We start from the raw sequence: 17228 nt of genomic DNA, 5'->3' as shown, positions 1-17228 counted from the left end.
CCAGGCTCTGGTTCCCAGGCAGCTGCTGTCAGCGTTCAGACGATGACTCAGCTTGTGCCCAGCCGGTCAGGCCTGCCTCAGGTGCACTCCCAGCTAGAGCACCGCCCCAGCCAGAGGAGCAGCTCTCATGTGGGCCTTGCCAAACGGTGTGGCTCAGATGTGCTACACCAGCCCCTGCCCTCCATGCCCGCCAAAGTTGTCAGTGTAGATGAACTGGAGTACCGACAGTGAGCAGGGCAGCAGGCTTGTCTAAGTCTGGACCTTATGGTGGCACCCTGGTCAGGACGCTGCTTCCTCATCTCATGTTGGTTTGTGGGCTTTTACTTTGTAGCACTCTGTGCAAAGCTGTTTAAGGGCACCCAGGCACCTGGTGTTGTCTGCATTATGATGGAAGGAACTTATTAACCAATCGAGTGGAGCCTCCATGGTATGAATACAGGATGCAGTGTTGTCAGTCCTGAGTACAGGGAACAGTCTGTTTTTTGTAAGACATGTGGATGAAGTGTTGGTGTCTTCACCAAGAGGTGGCACCTTAAGGGTTCTGAGGAAATAAATGTATAGACCCTTATGTACAGACCTGTGTGTAAACAACTTTTGTACATACATATAGGATAGCTTTTCTGAACTTACACAGCTGTACATAAAAGTAGCTGATATTAGTTAAGCCTGTGTCAACAGTTTCGATTTTTTTTCACTTGTACATTTGGGACTTTTTCTTTCTGTTGATTAAAGTTGCATATGCTAAGTGTGTGAATGAAAAAAAAAAGTTGCCTAAAGCACTGGTCAGCTTGATAACATACCCCAATATTGGTTTCCTTCTTTCTCTGTTACATTATTTCCCATCCTCTGCTCTTGTTCCCTGGAATCACTTCTGGAAATAAACTACTATATAGGCTGCTTTCTGCTGGCTACTCAAGGTAGGGTATATGTCTTTTCTTCAAAGTCTCTCTGTACTATAAATATGGCTGATGATATAAATGGTGAAGGTCTGGGAATATCTTTCAATACAGAAGGTATTTTTGAGTGATGCCTTCAGGAAAGGAAGAACTGTCTTCTGTAGATTTCTAAATATGTTCAATTGAATTATTCATCTGAAACTTCTCCAACTTTAAGTTGTTCCCCAACTTTACTTTGTGTAAATGTAGCATGTTAAGAGATATATTTCCAGCCCATATGAGTGAAAGGAGTCACTTGAGCTCCTGTGTTAAATGAGAATTTGCAAACCTGCAACCTACTTTAGTGCTAAGTGAAACAGATGTGTTTTGTGCATTTCATTTAAGGATATTAGTTTGCACATTTATTTCCCCAAGGTCAAAACAAATGGGTACTGTGTATCTTTTCATCCAAATAGGAAAATGTTCCCCAGGAAAGCTTTGGTTTGCTTTGTTATTAAGGCATCATTTTAAATTGATAATGGGTACTTCTCATCTACAGCTTGAGACTAGCTTTAGATCTGGAGAATGGAGTCATTTGTATGCTGGAACCTGCTTGTACCAGTTCCCGAGAGCTAAATATGCCCATCTCTTCTCAACTTTGTGTTCAGTGTCATCACGTAGACAGCTTGAAATTGAAAATGGTGGGAATATTTACACCACTGAAATTGGCAAATGCTGTAAATCAGGGCTTCCTTCACCTCCTTGCTTCCTCAGTTTATCAGACCATCAGTGATAAAATCAGCTAAAAGGCACATGGTGCACTGTGACAATCACCCTCAAGTTATTTCCTCCAACTTGCTTCTCACTAAGCTACCTATACAACGTAACCATAATTTTGAGAGAAAAAGGAACGAAGACCTCCTTTAAACCTCTCTTACTTTGCAGATGAGAGAATGGATGTCTAGAGAGGTTAGTTGATTTACTCATCATCACACAGTTGGTTTCAGGGTTGGGGCTAGAATCAGCCTCTTGACTCTAGCTACTTGGTAGGAAAATGATTTTCTAATTATTCAGATTTGCAAGGTGCTCCTACAGTTGTGTGGACTCAACTCGACCATAGGATCCCAACCAAAGCCTTAAACATATTTAGGTCCAAAACCTGTATTCAACCTATTCATTGTGGAAAATCCTAAACAAGCCTGTTGAGATTTTTTGGTTGTTTGTTTCATTGGCAATTTTAAGCCTTTTGAGAGCAAAAGAGTTCCAAGTTAACACACTTGTATACATATATAGACTCAAATGAAAATTGAATTGCTGCTCCATATATGTCTCTTGGATTTAGTTGTTTTTAAACTCGTGTGATTTATTGGATCTAATGATAAAAGAGAGCTATGAAGTTGATCTGATCGTTGACCACCTTAATGCTTAAACAAATGATTTAAAAGATATAAAATATCTAAGACCAGAAAGACACATTTGTAAATATACATATATGCAAATAAAGGCAAAATATAAACAAAAGACTCTCAGAATCTTGGACTCAGTGCTAAAAGAATTTTGAGAATACCTTTAGTACAACTTAATTAGTGACTTGCAAGTTAGTAATTATTGAATTTAATTGAATGTCAGGATGTTCTTTAACTTAATGTAGCAACTTTGTTAGCACACTTCAGTGTTTCTAAGTGTTTTACCGACTGTGGGGACCGCTTTCAGTGTGTAATGAGAATGTTAATTCTCATAACAGGTATATGGAAAGCATCTCATTACTTGAGGGAAGGTTTCCCGAAAGGAGTAGTTTGTTCCTCCTCCTTATCTGTGGATGGGTTTGGGAAGTCTGTGCTTCCTACCCTTCCATGGTAAAGTTTTGAGATGCAAATACTTCTAGGTATGTTTTAGGAAGAATATTCACACTATCCACTGGCTTTACAAAGAATTCTATGAATCCTCCTAAGATAAAGGTAAGGGAAAAGTTAATTCATTTTTATTTGGCATCTACTATGTGCGACACTGTACCATGCATTTAAATCCCTGGTTGCATTTATTTAGTCTTCACAGTTTGAAGAAATAATGTTACCTGACTCTGATCTGTCTGACTTACCTTCCTGATCTGCTTCAGCAAGTTCTTAACCTCTTAACCCTCAGAGTTATTGCTAGTGGATTCTAGAGTTAATTGGGTAAATCTATGTATTAGATAGTAAGTAGTTATTTTATTTATTTTACAAATCCTTATTGTTCAGTTTGCTTCCTTGGATTTGTCATTGTTTACCCACAGTGTTTTATAGGATATTGCCATTTTCTATCAGGAGCTCCCTTGGGCAAAACATATATTCACCTAAATAAGTGAAGCATCTATCTGTATATGAAGGTAAAATATTATGCAAACTTTTTGTAACTGGCCTATGAAATGAACATGTAGAATCTTTATGAAAATGGCCAGTTTTCCCTTTGAGTGTTCAGATTTTGGGTTTCTTTTTTTTAATGGGTGAAATATGTGGCTGTAGTTTTCCAACAGTCATTTGAAGGCTTTTGTCTGGACACAAAAATCAGTAAAAATATTTACTGTAGTTTGACTTGAAGTTTTCATCAAGTGAGCTGATGAGAAGGCAGGTGGTTACAATGAAGCAAGACAAGCCTTAGATTGCTACAGGCATGACTCACTATGAAATACAAGTGAGCAATATATGAAAGCAGCAAAGGATTGAAAGGATGGAATAATTTCATATTTCAACACAAAAGATTGCCTGGGATTTTTTCCTATTCAAAAGGGGAAATATGACCTTCTGTCCTGGCTTATAAACAAATCTATGCAACATTTTTCAGCATACCTGCTCTTTCCTACATCATTGAAAATGTATCCCCCAGCCTCCAGAGAACCCAGCAAGCTTAAACCTGGCAAATATATTAATCCCTCCCTAGCCATTTGAGAAGAACCTGAGATCTCAAAGTTCTACTCTTGTTACTGAAGCAGTTTTCAAAACCCAACTGAAAGCAGCTGGATTTTTTTACAAGAAAAATAGAAGGTGAACTGAGTGAGATATGGGCACAGAGGTGGATTTTCATGCTCTTAATATGCCTGAGAAACTGTGAGGCAGAGAGTAGGAATATAAGTACCCGTGGTGAATTGAGTTACATCTTTGAATGTCAGGCCATTGAATTCTTTGTGGTGTTTAAGTCCCTTCATAATGAGTTAGGTCATTAGGGAAATATGCTATCCTAATTACCTTTATAATCTTATTGACCTTTACAGATTTATGGGTGCATCATCTTTATTCTGTAGAAATTCTCATGTGATATGGCATAGGATAGTGTTTCAAGGCAAGGGCTTTGGAGCTAGAAGATCTAAATTCACATGTGGCTCTACTACTTCCTAGTTGGTAACTTGTAATTTCCTTGTGTCCCAGTTTCTTCATGGATAAGATTAGAATTGTAACAGCAATTGCCTTTTTAAGGTTATTTGCCAGGACTGCATGAATTAATAGATGTAAAGTTCCCAGCACAGGACCTTGCATCTAGGAAGCACTCTGCATTTTAGTTCTTATTAGGAGGCTGTTCTGTTTGTTATAGGAAGAGGCCAGTACTGGGACAAGTCCTGGCATCCTGATTCTGCCAGATGCTGCCCAAGTTGTCAAGGCAATTAACTTCTCTCAATTTAGAATTTTCATCTGGCACAGTGAAGGGAGTGACTGGATATAGCTTATATGACCAATAAGGAAGGGTTTAATGAATTGTAGGATAATAATCACTAACATTTATTGGTTACTGTTTTAAGTGATTTACATACATCAATTCATTTAATTCTTATAATAACCCTATGAGATAAGGACTATTTTTTCACTTCCCATTTTATAGATGAAGAAATTAAAATACAGAGAGATTAGGTAATTTAACACACAGCTAGTAAGTGGCAAATCTGGGATTAAGTGGGTTAAAAAATAGTGTATATAATATTATCCCATTTTGGGGAAAAGCATTATATATATAAACTGTTTTATATATACAAACTGTATTTTTAATATATAAACTATTATATATGTATATATTTATATGTGTGTATATATACACACACACATACACACACATATGCACACACACATGCACACCATGTCCAAAAGAAAATTAAGAGTTTCACATGATATGAATATTTTATTGGGTGAGAAACACATTGCTGGTGAACAGGGAGACTTCAAACCCGAAAGTGGTATGAAGCTCAGAGGCATGATATTATAGGGTGTCTTATAAAGAAAGAATGAGGAAGTTGTTTAACCTTTACAGTGATTGATTATTACAATGGGGGTTTCGAGACAGAAGAGAATTGGTTAAAAGAGATTATCTTGTACCATGTTAACAAGACAGCTTAGGTTTTATTTATGACTATCAGAGGCATTTATAAGAAATAACCTAAGTTAAATTTCATTTACATTCATGGAATAAACAAGATTAAATTTTGCTTATGTGGCTTAACTGGTTTTGTCTGCTCAGTAGTCTTCAAGCCTGTTCTCCTTTTTATTTTATTTTAACAATTCCCTCCTTCTGGTCATTCTCTCAGCGAGCTGTTACTCTTGGATACCACTGTTGAGGTAGTCACTCGGATGGATGGATGGTCATATAGTCACTATTACCAAGGGATATTCTCCAGATTGTTAAAATGTTCAAATGAAATATACCTAGGAGGTGAAATTTAGGGCAACCTTACATTTCTTCATTTTGCTGATGATTTTTTTTTTTTTTTTTGCGGTATGTGGGCCTCTCACTGTTGTGGCATCTCCCGTTATGGAGCACAGGCTCCAGACGCACAGGCCCAGCGGCCATGGCTCATGGGCCCAGCTGCTCCACGGCATGTGGGATCCTCCCAGACCGGGGCACGAACCCGTTTCCCCTGCATCGGCAGGCGGACTCTCAACCACTGTGCCACCAGGGAAGCCCTGCTGATGATGTTTTTAATCCTTGTATAATTGTATTCCTTGAATAATAAAATAAATTTTAAGCAAAAATAAATATGTGGGTTGGACTAGATGAACTTTCAGGTCCTGTCTGAAAATTATATTCTGTGATTCTACATACCAAATTAACACAGCAGCAGGGAGTTTTTTCTGTAGGAAGGTGGACAGTACCTCACCTGCCACTTGGGTTTGAGAGATTCCAGGGATACACCTATGTGGGGAGTGTCACCATTGCCCACGCTGCTGGCGTCAGGAGAATTGCTGATATGGAAAGCCTACTACTCTGTTGTGATTAAAGCAACCAGAGGCTCACTCTTGCTTCCTCTTTACTGTTTTCCAAAGCAGCAGTGGAGTGACAGAAAGGCCTAGGGGAAGCAGTATGTGTGGTGTGTATGGAACAGTCATTATTTAGTGACACACAGTTCCTTTCCATCTGAATGGCAAAGTATGCTTATATTAGGTAATTCAAATGTTTCTTTTAAAATGATTGCTAATTAAAATATTCAAGAAGATGGGGAAAGATGAGATATAGATTAACTGCTAGGGTCTGGTTCTACTGCAGTGTTAATGTTTGAGACATTTTCACTCTGAGACACCCAAGAGGCAGGTCAAGGTTGTGTGTAGGGCTCAGCAAACAAAAACACCAAATCTGTTCTCAAAATAATTTTATATATGATATTTTAAAAAACAAAGTAACTGGGAAAAATCAGAAACTTGTTGCAATTTCTAAGACTTATTTTATGGTTCTGTACCAGTCATTGTTTAAATGTGTATGAGATGTGTTATCTTAACAGTATTTAGGGTCTCTAAAGGTCTTAAACTAGCCTTAGCATCATCACACCATGTGATTAAAATGACTCTTGGAGCCAGAGAATACAGAATAATGACTGGATGAGCAAAATGTGGGCAGTTGCAAATAATTCTAAGCTGATGGCTGGGATGTTTACTCAAGCATAAGCCACTGATTACTGATCACTGCATATAGCTCTTTACCAAAGGTCAATGCCCTTTTCCTATGGGCCTCACTCCTTGTTTCTGGAACAGGAAAGATAAATGTACCTGAAAGTAAGATTTTTTATATATAGCTGAATAAATCTTAAAGTTTCTCTCCTTCAGACGTGAGTAAAGAGGGAAGATATACCTCGTAGGGATTAAAGTTATTTGACTATTCAGTACCGTTTTAAGCTCTCCTGTGACCCTCTTCTTTACCATCAGAGGATAATCTAAACTAGAAGAGGCAAAGGGGGTTGTCTTAGGTTGTTTTTGAGAAAAACATATCTTTCCTAATTATGTACTTGAAACACAGAGCATTCCTCTTTATTAACTAAATACATTAATTTTCAATTTGGTATGCAAAAATTAAATTTTTCCCATCTGAATGATGGTTGGTCTCTGCATGCTATGTACCATCTGCTTCAATTGTTTAACAAAATAAGCATGAGATATCTATTTCTTTTTTAGAAGAAAAAGAAGGCTTAAGAGTCAAGAGACATTTTGAAGCAGGATTCTATGGAAGAACAGGATCCTTAGTTTAGAAGAAAAGGAGTTGGATTCAGTTTTCCTATTTCCTTCCTCCGGTCTAATATGTAGGAAGCCAAAAATCAAGGAGCAAGTATGTGCTAGGAGAAACGGGCTTGATCTAGGAGATCTAGATTATGAATAATAGCTGGTGAGACACTCGACGAATGTGTAAGGGTTAATAAATAATGACAGAAATGGAAATCAATTAACTGTTTTAATTTGTACCTTGATGAATGATTTGTATACACTTTGGAGCAAGAGACTCAGCTCAGCATTCCCCTGGTCTCCTTTTCATTTTCACTCCTTGGACTAGCAGCTGAGTCAACTCGGGAAGCATAGAAGTCTTGCTTGCTGGAGAGAGTGCCCTCTAATCACTGTATCCTAACCCTACCAGGATTTAGAAAGAATAAATTTAAAACTGCTTAGAGGGAGATTTAAAGAGTTGACAGAGCAAAGCCAATTAACGTAAATGGACTTGCTCTGTCAGTGATGCTTGTGATTGTTTATTTCATAATGGAATTAAGCCCTAGCATGGCAATACCAGAGCACCAGACCTTTATGTTGTAGATAAGAGAGAGTATCGAGGTCTCAGTCTGTGGTTGTTAGCAAATCTTTGGCACTCCCCATGTGAAAACGCAGCTTCTTAAAATTTTGAAAAAATATCAGCATATAACTCATTCATTCGATAAGTGTTTGTGGGTACTTCCTATATGCCAGGTAAACCGGTTTTCTCTAATAAAGGATCAGGAAAAAATTAGTGAGATTAATAAGTCTCCAGATATGGGGACATAAATCATTCCTTCTCTCTAATTTTGAGAAACATCTCTGATTGGACTTTTTAAAATTTGCCTGATTGTTGCCTGCCCAATTAAGTTATAAAGATACAACAATTTTTCTCAATTCTTGACTCTGATATAACACAGGAATCTCTCAAGTTTTTTCAAGTATCCATTATCGATTGAATATGATTGTGATTTTCTTCTAAGAAACTGAAAAATTCACTGAATAAGTAAGTGTCCCAGAAATGGGATGCTCTGCAGTTGGTTCACAAAGTAAGATTAATGACACCATGGAGTTGGTGATGCCAAGGCCATGTGGAGCAGTCATGGGAGATTAGGTTGTAACCATCTGTTTTCCATGTGATGTCTTAATAAACACCACCACCTGCACTGACGTGTTATTACAGTTGGCCTCCTGGGTATTTGTAGATCAGGGTACTTGGGCACAAGGAAGGAATTGTTGCATCTCCTTGAGTTACCACATGGAATGTTTGTGGCGTATATTAAAACAGTGGTCCCATTTTAAGGTTTTTGCCTTTCTCTGTCTGACTTACTTCACTTATGATAATCTCTAGGCCCATCCATGTTGCTGCAGATGGTGTTTTCTTAAATACAGACAGCATTATGACAGCTTTGATCAGATGCAGATTAGAAGGGAAAAGCTCACAGGGGGAAGAAAAGGAAAGGAGACAGAGTGAGAGCAGTAAGTGAGAGCAAACAGACAAAAGGAAGAGAAAATGATTAAAATAGTCACAATAAAAAAGTCAATCTTGACCCATTTAGTTTAGGCGTAAAGATCTTGCCTACCTCAAGTGTAGTAGTATTTTTTTTCAGTAGTAGTATTTTTTTCAGCATCTATAACTGCTGCTTTTTTAAAAAAATAAATTTATTTATTTATTTATTTATTTTTGGCTGCGTTGGGTCTTCGTTGCTGCACGCAGGCTTTCTCTAGTTGTGACGAGCGGGGGCTACTCTGGTGCGTGGGCTTCTCATTGTGATGGTTTGTCTTGCTGCAGAGTATGGGCTCTAGGTACACGGACTTCACTAGTTGTGGCATGCAGGCTCAGTAGTTGTGGCTCGCGGGCTCTAGAGCTCAGGCTCAGTAGTTCTGGCACACGAGCTTAGTTGCTCCGTGGCATGCGGGATCTTCCCAGACCAGGAATCGAACCCGTGTCCCCTGCATTGGCACGCAGATTCTTAACCACTGCGGCACCAGGGAAGCCCCATAACTGCTGCTTTTAATAATGAATTTTAGCTACCACAAATGTTGTTAGGTTTATTTGTTTAGTAAGGCAGGAAATGTGTAATCATTTTAGCCATATTTCCAGCTAAAATTGTGAAGAAAAATTAAAAGCTTGGCTCGAAAACTATTTGTGAACTTTGCTTTTTTGAGAAAATCTTATCTTTGACTATGCAAGGTAAATGAGTTTTTACTATGCAATAGTTAATCTTTAAAACAAACTCAAACACTGTTCTTTTGTAGCCTGTCTTATTCTTTCAGATTAAATGACTTTTAGATGCCATGAATTCAGACTTGATTTTGCTAGCACACGAAAGGCAGGTCTCCTTTTGGAGATTACTGTAAGAAAATTCTATGTTTGTGAGATCCTAGTGTGGACAGAAAGTATTGCCTGCTTTTTCAGTAAACAAAGAATATTGCCTGCCATCAAGCCCTCAGCTGCTGCAGCTACCCCATATCATGCTCCCTTAGGGGAATTCAGGATGGAGAAAAACAGGATACTGGCCCTAGATAGTTAAGATGCATATCAAAGGAATACTTTCATTGAGCCCAGACTCTTGCATCTTCCCATACATAGAAAAGCACTAAAATTATTAGCTTGAGATGTCTGTTTTTTTGTGATAAGCAGTAATCTTTTGATGTTCAACTACTTGTTTTTTTTCTTTTTCTTTTTCTTTTTTTTCCCTTTCAAAAAATCCCATGTATCATGGCTCCTCCCTTCCCTCTTTGGAACAGCCCTTAGAGCTCTCTGAAAGGCTGTCTCCCAGGCTATAGTCCTCAGTAAGTTCCCCAAATAAAACATAACTCGCACTTTTAGGTTGAGCATTTTTTTTTTCAGTCAACACTGAATTTGGAGATGCTGCAGTTTCATGCAAGTGGCCAATGACATTTACCACTTTCTGTTCTAAAAGTCCATTTCAGATGGGGAGTGCAAGGCGAGGCCAGTGAGAAGCAGAAATGTTGCTGCATCACCACCTGTGTTTACAGACATCCTCTACTCTTTGTAAGCCACCTTGCTTTTAGCAGCTTCATAGTTATACACCTCCCTGGTATTTTTCTACTCAATTTGATATCATTTGGTCTTTGCTCTAACTCAATACAGTGCTCTTAAAATGCTTCAGGTCCATTGTTTGAAAGGACACACTAAAGTAACTCATGTCCCAATAAGAAAATGCTAAATTCTTTGCTGCCTTTCTGGACATTGCATTCCACATTTCTTTGCAGGCAAGAAAACAGAGCCTAAAGCCTGAAGCTCATTAAGGGGATTGAGAGAATGAAATTTCCTTCTTGATTAACAGTTGACTAATGATGAGTTCCTGTTTTGCTTGGAGGGATATAGCCACTGTTTGAGCTTTTATAAACTCTTAAGTATCTATGTTCCTTTTCGAAAAACCTCATCCAAATTCCAATGAAATCTCCTCCTCTATTAGTTCACTGCCCAGATTTTTTAAATGGGAAAAGGCAAAAGCAAAAGCAAACCAACCAACTGGAAAAAAATTCAGTGAGTGCCTTGAGGCTTTGAGATAAGCTAGAAATAGATCCACACCCTGCTATCCATGTGTATGATACACAGGAAAAATTAGAACAATTAAAAAATTTTGAGTCTTTTTCCTTTGAAAATTTGATTTGTATTCTAAGTTCATAAGGCATGATAAATACTGGGAAGGGAAGTTCTCTGTGTGTGTGTGTGTGTGTGTGTGTGTGTATGTATGTGTATGTGTGGGTGTTTTCTTTTTCCATGTAGTTTCCTGAAAGGCTTTGGAAGTAAACTGGCTTGCTTTGCTGTTTGTGTTGTCACAATTGCTTTCTTGGAAAGATAAGCCACAGGTCCTTTTGAGAAATGGGTAACCATGTTATTGGCATTTACACAGAGGCTTCTGCAAGGATGTTGGCAACCTCAGCTGAAAATCTGACTTTTGTGCTGAAAGTGGTGCTATCAAGTCCTATGGAATTGCCGCAGCCTTTGCTAAGATTTTAGTTCCTTTTATTATTTTCACACTTTTCTACTAGAATACAATTCATGGTACTTGTAAAGCATTAGAATATTAACCCTCTCTAAAAAGACAGAAAGAGACCTGATCCTATTAAAAATAGTTCTCAAATTCAAAATGCCAGGAAAGCCTACTTGTCATTCTCCTTATGAAGTTATTTCAATAAATAAAACTCATTGTGCTTTCCGATACATAATTCAAAGTACCTCATTTATGGTATTTTTTAAAAAATGTGTTTGGGCATATTGTGAAGCAAAGATATTAATGGCTCAGCATCTCTAACATCTGAAATCATTTCCAAAATAAAGTTTGAAATATTCCTACTGGTTTGGTTTTCTAAGAAATAGCAAATAAGAACTACAATTCCAATTTTATTTTTAAATTATTGGGATTCGTTAGAAATAATTGTGTGGTGTTGATTACCAAAAACTATAAAACATCTTGATTTTTTCATTATAATAATTTGTAATAAAATGCCATGAGTTTTATTTTTCAATACACCATATGGTTTTTAGTTCTGAAGTTTTAGCAAGATATAATTCAACAGCAAGTAGTAAAAACAGGCCATTTTAATAACTATTTCAAACAAGTTATTTACTTTCAAAAATGATTGGCCCTAAAATGTTCTCCCTTGAATATTATAAACATAAAATGTAAGCAGAACTTTATATTTTAAAAAAGCGAGCAAAAGTAAATCAATAGTGATGAAAATCATGAAAAATAAAATACTTGGCTTTATTGTGCTATTGCAAACTTTAGAGAATATCCCAAGTTCTGAGTCAATTGCTTATTAAAACAATTATAATTGTCATGAAGTATTTAAGTAGGTATTATGTGTATGGCTTGTAATAGAAACTTTGTGTCTATGCCTCTGAGCTCACATTGTAGTCGAAAAAAGAACAAATCGAAGATCACCATTTATTTTCCCCCAAATGTTATATTGAACCCAGTCCTGTAGACTGTTAAAGTTATAAAACTAAAGAGTTCTATGGTGAAGTACACTTTGGAAATTCTGTGTAAAATGTAAACTTGTCCTTTAATATAAAGCTTCTCAGTTCTATTGCTATGTTAAAGTGAACTCTGGGTCTACAACAGAATGATCATTTATCAAATTTGTTGGACAATTGTATTAGTCAGGGTTCTCCAGAGTAACAGAACCAGTAGGAGATATCTGTCTATATATCTATCAATCAATCAATTTATTATAAGGGATTGGCTCACCTGAATGTGGAGACTGAGAAGTCCCGCAATCTGCTCTTTGCAAGTTGGAGGTGCAGGAGAGCTGATGATGTTGCTCCAGTCCAAACCCAAAGGCTTGAGAACTAGGGGAGCCAATAGTGGGAATCATAACTGTGGAGTATCCCAGGACCCATGGACCAGAGGGCCTATGGTGTAGATACTGGTCTAAATCTGAAGGCCTGAGAACCAGGAGTGCCAACGTCTGAGGGCAGGAGAAGGTGGATGCTCTGCTCAAGTAGAGAGCAAATTTGCCCTTCCTGTGCCATTTTGTTCTATTCAGCCTCTCATTGGATTGGATGATGCCCACCTGCGTTGGTGACTGGAGGTCTTTTTTTTACTCAGTTTACTGATTCAAATGCTGGTATCTTCCCAAAACACCCTCACAGACATACCCCAAAATAATGTTTTACCAGCTATCTGGCATCTCTCAGCCAAGTCAGGATGCCACATAAAATTAACCATAACAACTTTAGAACTCTTTTCTCCTGACATATTCATGGAATTCCCTGGATGTTCTTTATAAGCTGCTGACTTATACCATATATATATATATAAAGCTGATCCTTGAACAATGCAGAGGTTAGGGGCACCAACCCTCACGCAGTCTAAAGTCTGAGTATAACTTTATAGTCAACCCTCCATATCTTCAGTTTCACAGCCATGGAGTCAACCAACTGTGGAACATGTAGTACTATAGTGTGCAGTTATTGAAAAAAATTCATGTGTAACTGAATTCATGTGTAACTGGACCTGCACAGTTCAAACTTGGGTTGTTCAAGGGTCAACTGTATGAAGGAGCTAAACTTTGCCATTAAAATGGTAGAAGTATTTCAAGGATGAAATTTTTAGATAACTAAATTAAAAAATATATCTCCCTCATTTTTAATAGGATATTTTTATTTTATTTTATTTCATAAGATGTCTTTTCTTTCCACAATTGTTGAGCATTTATCTAAACTTAGACCATTTAAACTTGACCAAGATGTCAAAGTATATTTTCCTATGATAGTGTAACTCATGAAACCAATAGAATAATGTATTGAACTGGCAAAAGACCTATTCTTGTTAGGGTGAATACCAATTTGACTGAGTCTTAGTGGGAAAGGAGACCATCTACAGCAACAAGACAGAGCTATTAGCACTAAGAACTAAATGATCTGTGCCAGCCTGACTTCATTCCAATAAATATTTGCTCTAAAAAGATAAGACTGCAAACCAGTAAATACTTCCACTGTTTGTTTTAGGAAATTCGTGTAAATCATTTTTATCTGAGATAACAATCTGCTTATCTGGAAAAATAGCTCATTTATCAAATAGCAATTTACTTATGAAGACTTACTTCAAGATCTTCATCTTACTGTATTCACCAACACCAAACTATTACGAACTTTGCCCATTCCCATTTTATTCCTCTCCCTACAAAAACTTGAAAGGCCCACCTTAAAACCACTTGAGCTCAGAAACCAAAACTCTATAAATCTCACCCTCTGGCTTCTCTCTTCTAGGACACAGCTAACATGGTATTCTGCTTTACTGTAGTGAGTTCTAATAACTTCAGCTTTATTGATTCTTTGCTTGGTGATATATTTTTTTTATTTGTCAATAACATTTATTTCACCAAATATATGATAAAATTATACAGAGGAAAGATTTTACACTCTTTTTTTTTACATCTTTATTGGAGTATAATTGCTTTATAATGGTGTGTTAGTTTCTGCTTTATAACAAAGTGAATCCGTAATACATATACATATGTTCCCATATCTCTTCCTTCTTGCGTCTCCCTCCCTCACACCCTCCCTATCCCAGCCCTCTAGGTGGTCACAAAGCACAGAGCTGATCTCCCTGTGCTATGCGGCTGCTTCCCACTAGCTATCTATTTTACGTTTGGTAGTGTATATATGTCCATGCCACTCTCTCACTTTGTCACAGCTTACCCTTCCCCCTTCCCATATCCTCAAGTCCATTCTCAAGTAGGTCAGTGTCTTTATTCCTGTCTTACCCCTAGGTTCTTCTGGACTTTTTTTTTTTCTTAGATTCCATATATATGTGTTAGCATACGGTATTTGTCTTTCTCTTTCTGACTTACTTCACTCTGTATGACAGACTCTAGGTCCATCACATCACTACAAATAACTCAATTTCGTTTCTTTTTATGGCTGAGTACTATTCCATTGTATATATGTGCCACATCTTCTTTATCCATTCATCTGATGATGGACACTTAGGTTGCTTCCATCTCCTGGCTATTGTAAATAGAGCTGCAATGAACATTTTGGTACATGACGCTTTTTGAATTATGGTTTGCTCAGGGTATATGCCCAGTAATGGGGTTGCTGGGTCATATGGTAGTTCCATTTTTAGTTTTTAAAGGAACCTCCATACTGTTCTCCATAGTGGCTGCACCAATTCACATTCCCACCAACAGTGCAACAGGGTTCCCTTTTCTCCACACCCTCTCCAGCATTTATTGTTTGTAGATTTTTTGATGATGGCCATTCTGACTGGTGTGAGATGATATCTCATTGTAGTTTTGATTTGCATTTCTCTAATGATTAATGATATTCAGCATTCTTTCATGTGTTTGTTGGCAATCTGTATACCTTCTTTGGAGAAATGTCTATTTAGGTCTTCTGACCATTTTTGGATTGGGTTGTTTGTTTTTTGATATTGAGCTGCATGAGCTGCTTGTAAATTTTGGAGATTAATCCTTTGTCAGTTGCTTCATTTGCAAATATTTTCTCCTATTCTGAGGGTTGTCTTTTGGTCTTGTTTATGGTTTCCTTTGCTGTGCAAAAGCTTTTAAGTTTCATTAAGTCCCATTTGTTTATTTTTGTTTTTATTTCCATTTCTCTAGGAGGTGGGTCAAAAGGATCTTGCTGTGATTTATGTCATAGAGTGTTCTGCCTAAGTTTTCCTCTAAGAGTTTGATAGTGTCTGGCCTTACATTTAGGTCTTTAATCCATTTGGAGTTTATTTTTGTGTATGGTGTTACGGAGTGTTCTAATCTCATATTTTTACATGTACCTGTCCAGTTTTCCCAGCACCACTTATTGAAGAGGCTGTCCTTTCTCCACTGTACATTCCTGCCTCCTTTATCAAAGATAAGGTGACCATATGTGCGTGGGTTTATCTCTGGGCTTTCTATCCTGTTCCATTGATCTATATTTCTGTTTTTGTGCCAGTACCATACTATCTTGATTACTGTAGTTTTGTAGTATAGTCTGAAGTCAGGGAGCCTGATTCCTCCAGCTCTGTTTTTCTTTCTCAAGATTGCTTTGGCTATTCGGGGTCTTTTGTGTTTCCATACAAATTGTGAAATTTTTTGTTCTAGTTCTGTGAAAAATGCCAGTAGTAGTTTAATAGGGATTGCATTGAATCTGTAGATTGCTTTGGGTAGTAGAGTCATTTTCATACTGTTGATTCTTCCAATCCAACAGCATGGTATATCTATCCATCTATTTGTATCATCTTTAATTTCTTTCATCAGTGTCTTATAATTTTCTGCATACAGGTCTTTTGTCTCCTTAGGTAGGTTTATTCCTAGGTATTTTATTCTTTTTGTTGCAATGGTAAATGGGAGTGTTTTCTTAATTTCACTTTCAGATTTTTCATCATTAGTGTATAGGAATGCCAGAGATTTCTGTGCATTAATTTTGTATCCTGCTGCTTTACCAAATTCATTGATTAGCTCCTAGTAGTTTTCTGGTAGCATCTTTAGGATTATCTATGTATAGTATCATGTCACGTGCAAACAGTGACAGTTTTACTTCTTCTTTTCCGATTTGGATTCCTTTTGCTTCCTTTCCTTTTCTGATTGCTGTGGGTAAAACTTCCAAAACTATGTTGAATAAGAGTGGTGAGAGTGGGCAACCTTGTCTTGTTCCTGATCTTAGTGGAAATGGTTTCAGTTTTTCACCATTGAGGATGATGTTGGCTGTGGGTTTGTCACATACGGCCTTTATTATGTTGAGGAAAGTTCCCTCTATGCCTACTTTCTGCAGGGTTTTTATCATAAATGGGTGTTGAATTTTGTCGAAAGCTTTCTGTGCGTCTATTGAGGTGATCATATGGTTTTTCTCTTTCAATTTGTTAATATGGTGTATCACGTTGATTGATTTGCGTATATTGAAAAATCCTTGCAATCCTGGAATAAACCCCACTTGATCATGGTGTATGATCCTTTTAATATGCTGTTGGATTCTGTTTGCTAGTATTTTGTTGAGGATTTTTGCATCTATGTTCATCAGTGATATTGGCCTGTAGTTTTCTTTCTTTGTGACATCCTTGTCTGGTTTTGGTATCAGGGTGATGGTGGCCTCGTAGAATGAGTTTGGGAGTATTCCTCCCTCTGCTATATTTTGGAAGAGTTTGAGAAGGATAGGTATTAGCTTTTCTCTAAATATTTGATAGAATTCACCTGTGAAGCCATCTGGTCCTGGGCTTTTGTTTGTTGGAAGATTTTTAATCACAGTTTCCATTTCAGTGCTTGTGATTGGTCTGTTCATATTTTCTATTTCTTCCTGATTCAGTCTTGGCAGGTTGTGCAATTCTTAGAATTTGTCCATTTCTTCCAGGTTGTCCATTTTATTGGCATAGAGTTGCTTGTAGTAATCTCTCATTATCTTTTGTATTTCTGCAGT

This window comes from Hyperoodon ampullatus (assembly GCF_949752795.1).
Source record: "Hyperoodon ampullatus genome assembly, chromosome: 1".
NCBI lineage: Eukaryota > Metazoa > Chordata > Mammalia > Artiodactyla > Ziphiidae > Hyperoodon > Hyperoodon ampullatus.
This window is presented reverse-complemented; position numbering follows the sequence as displayed.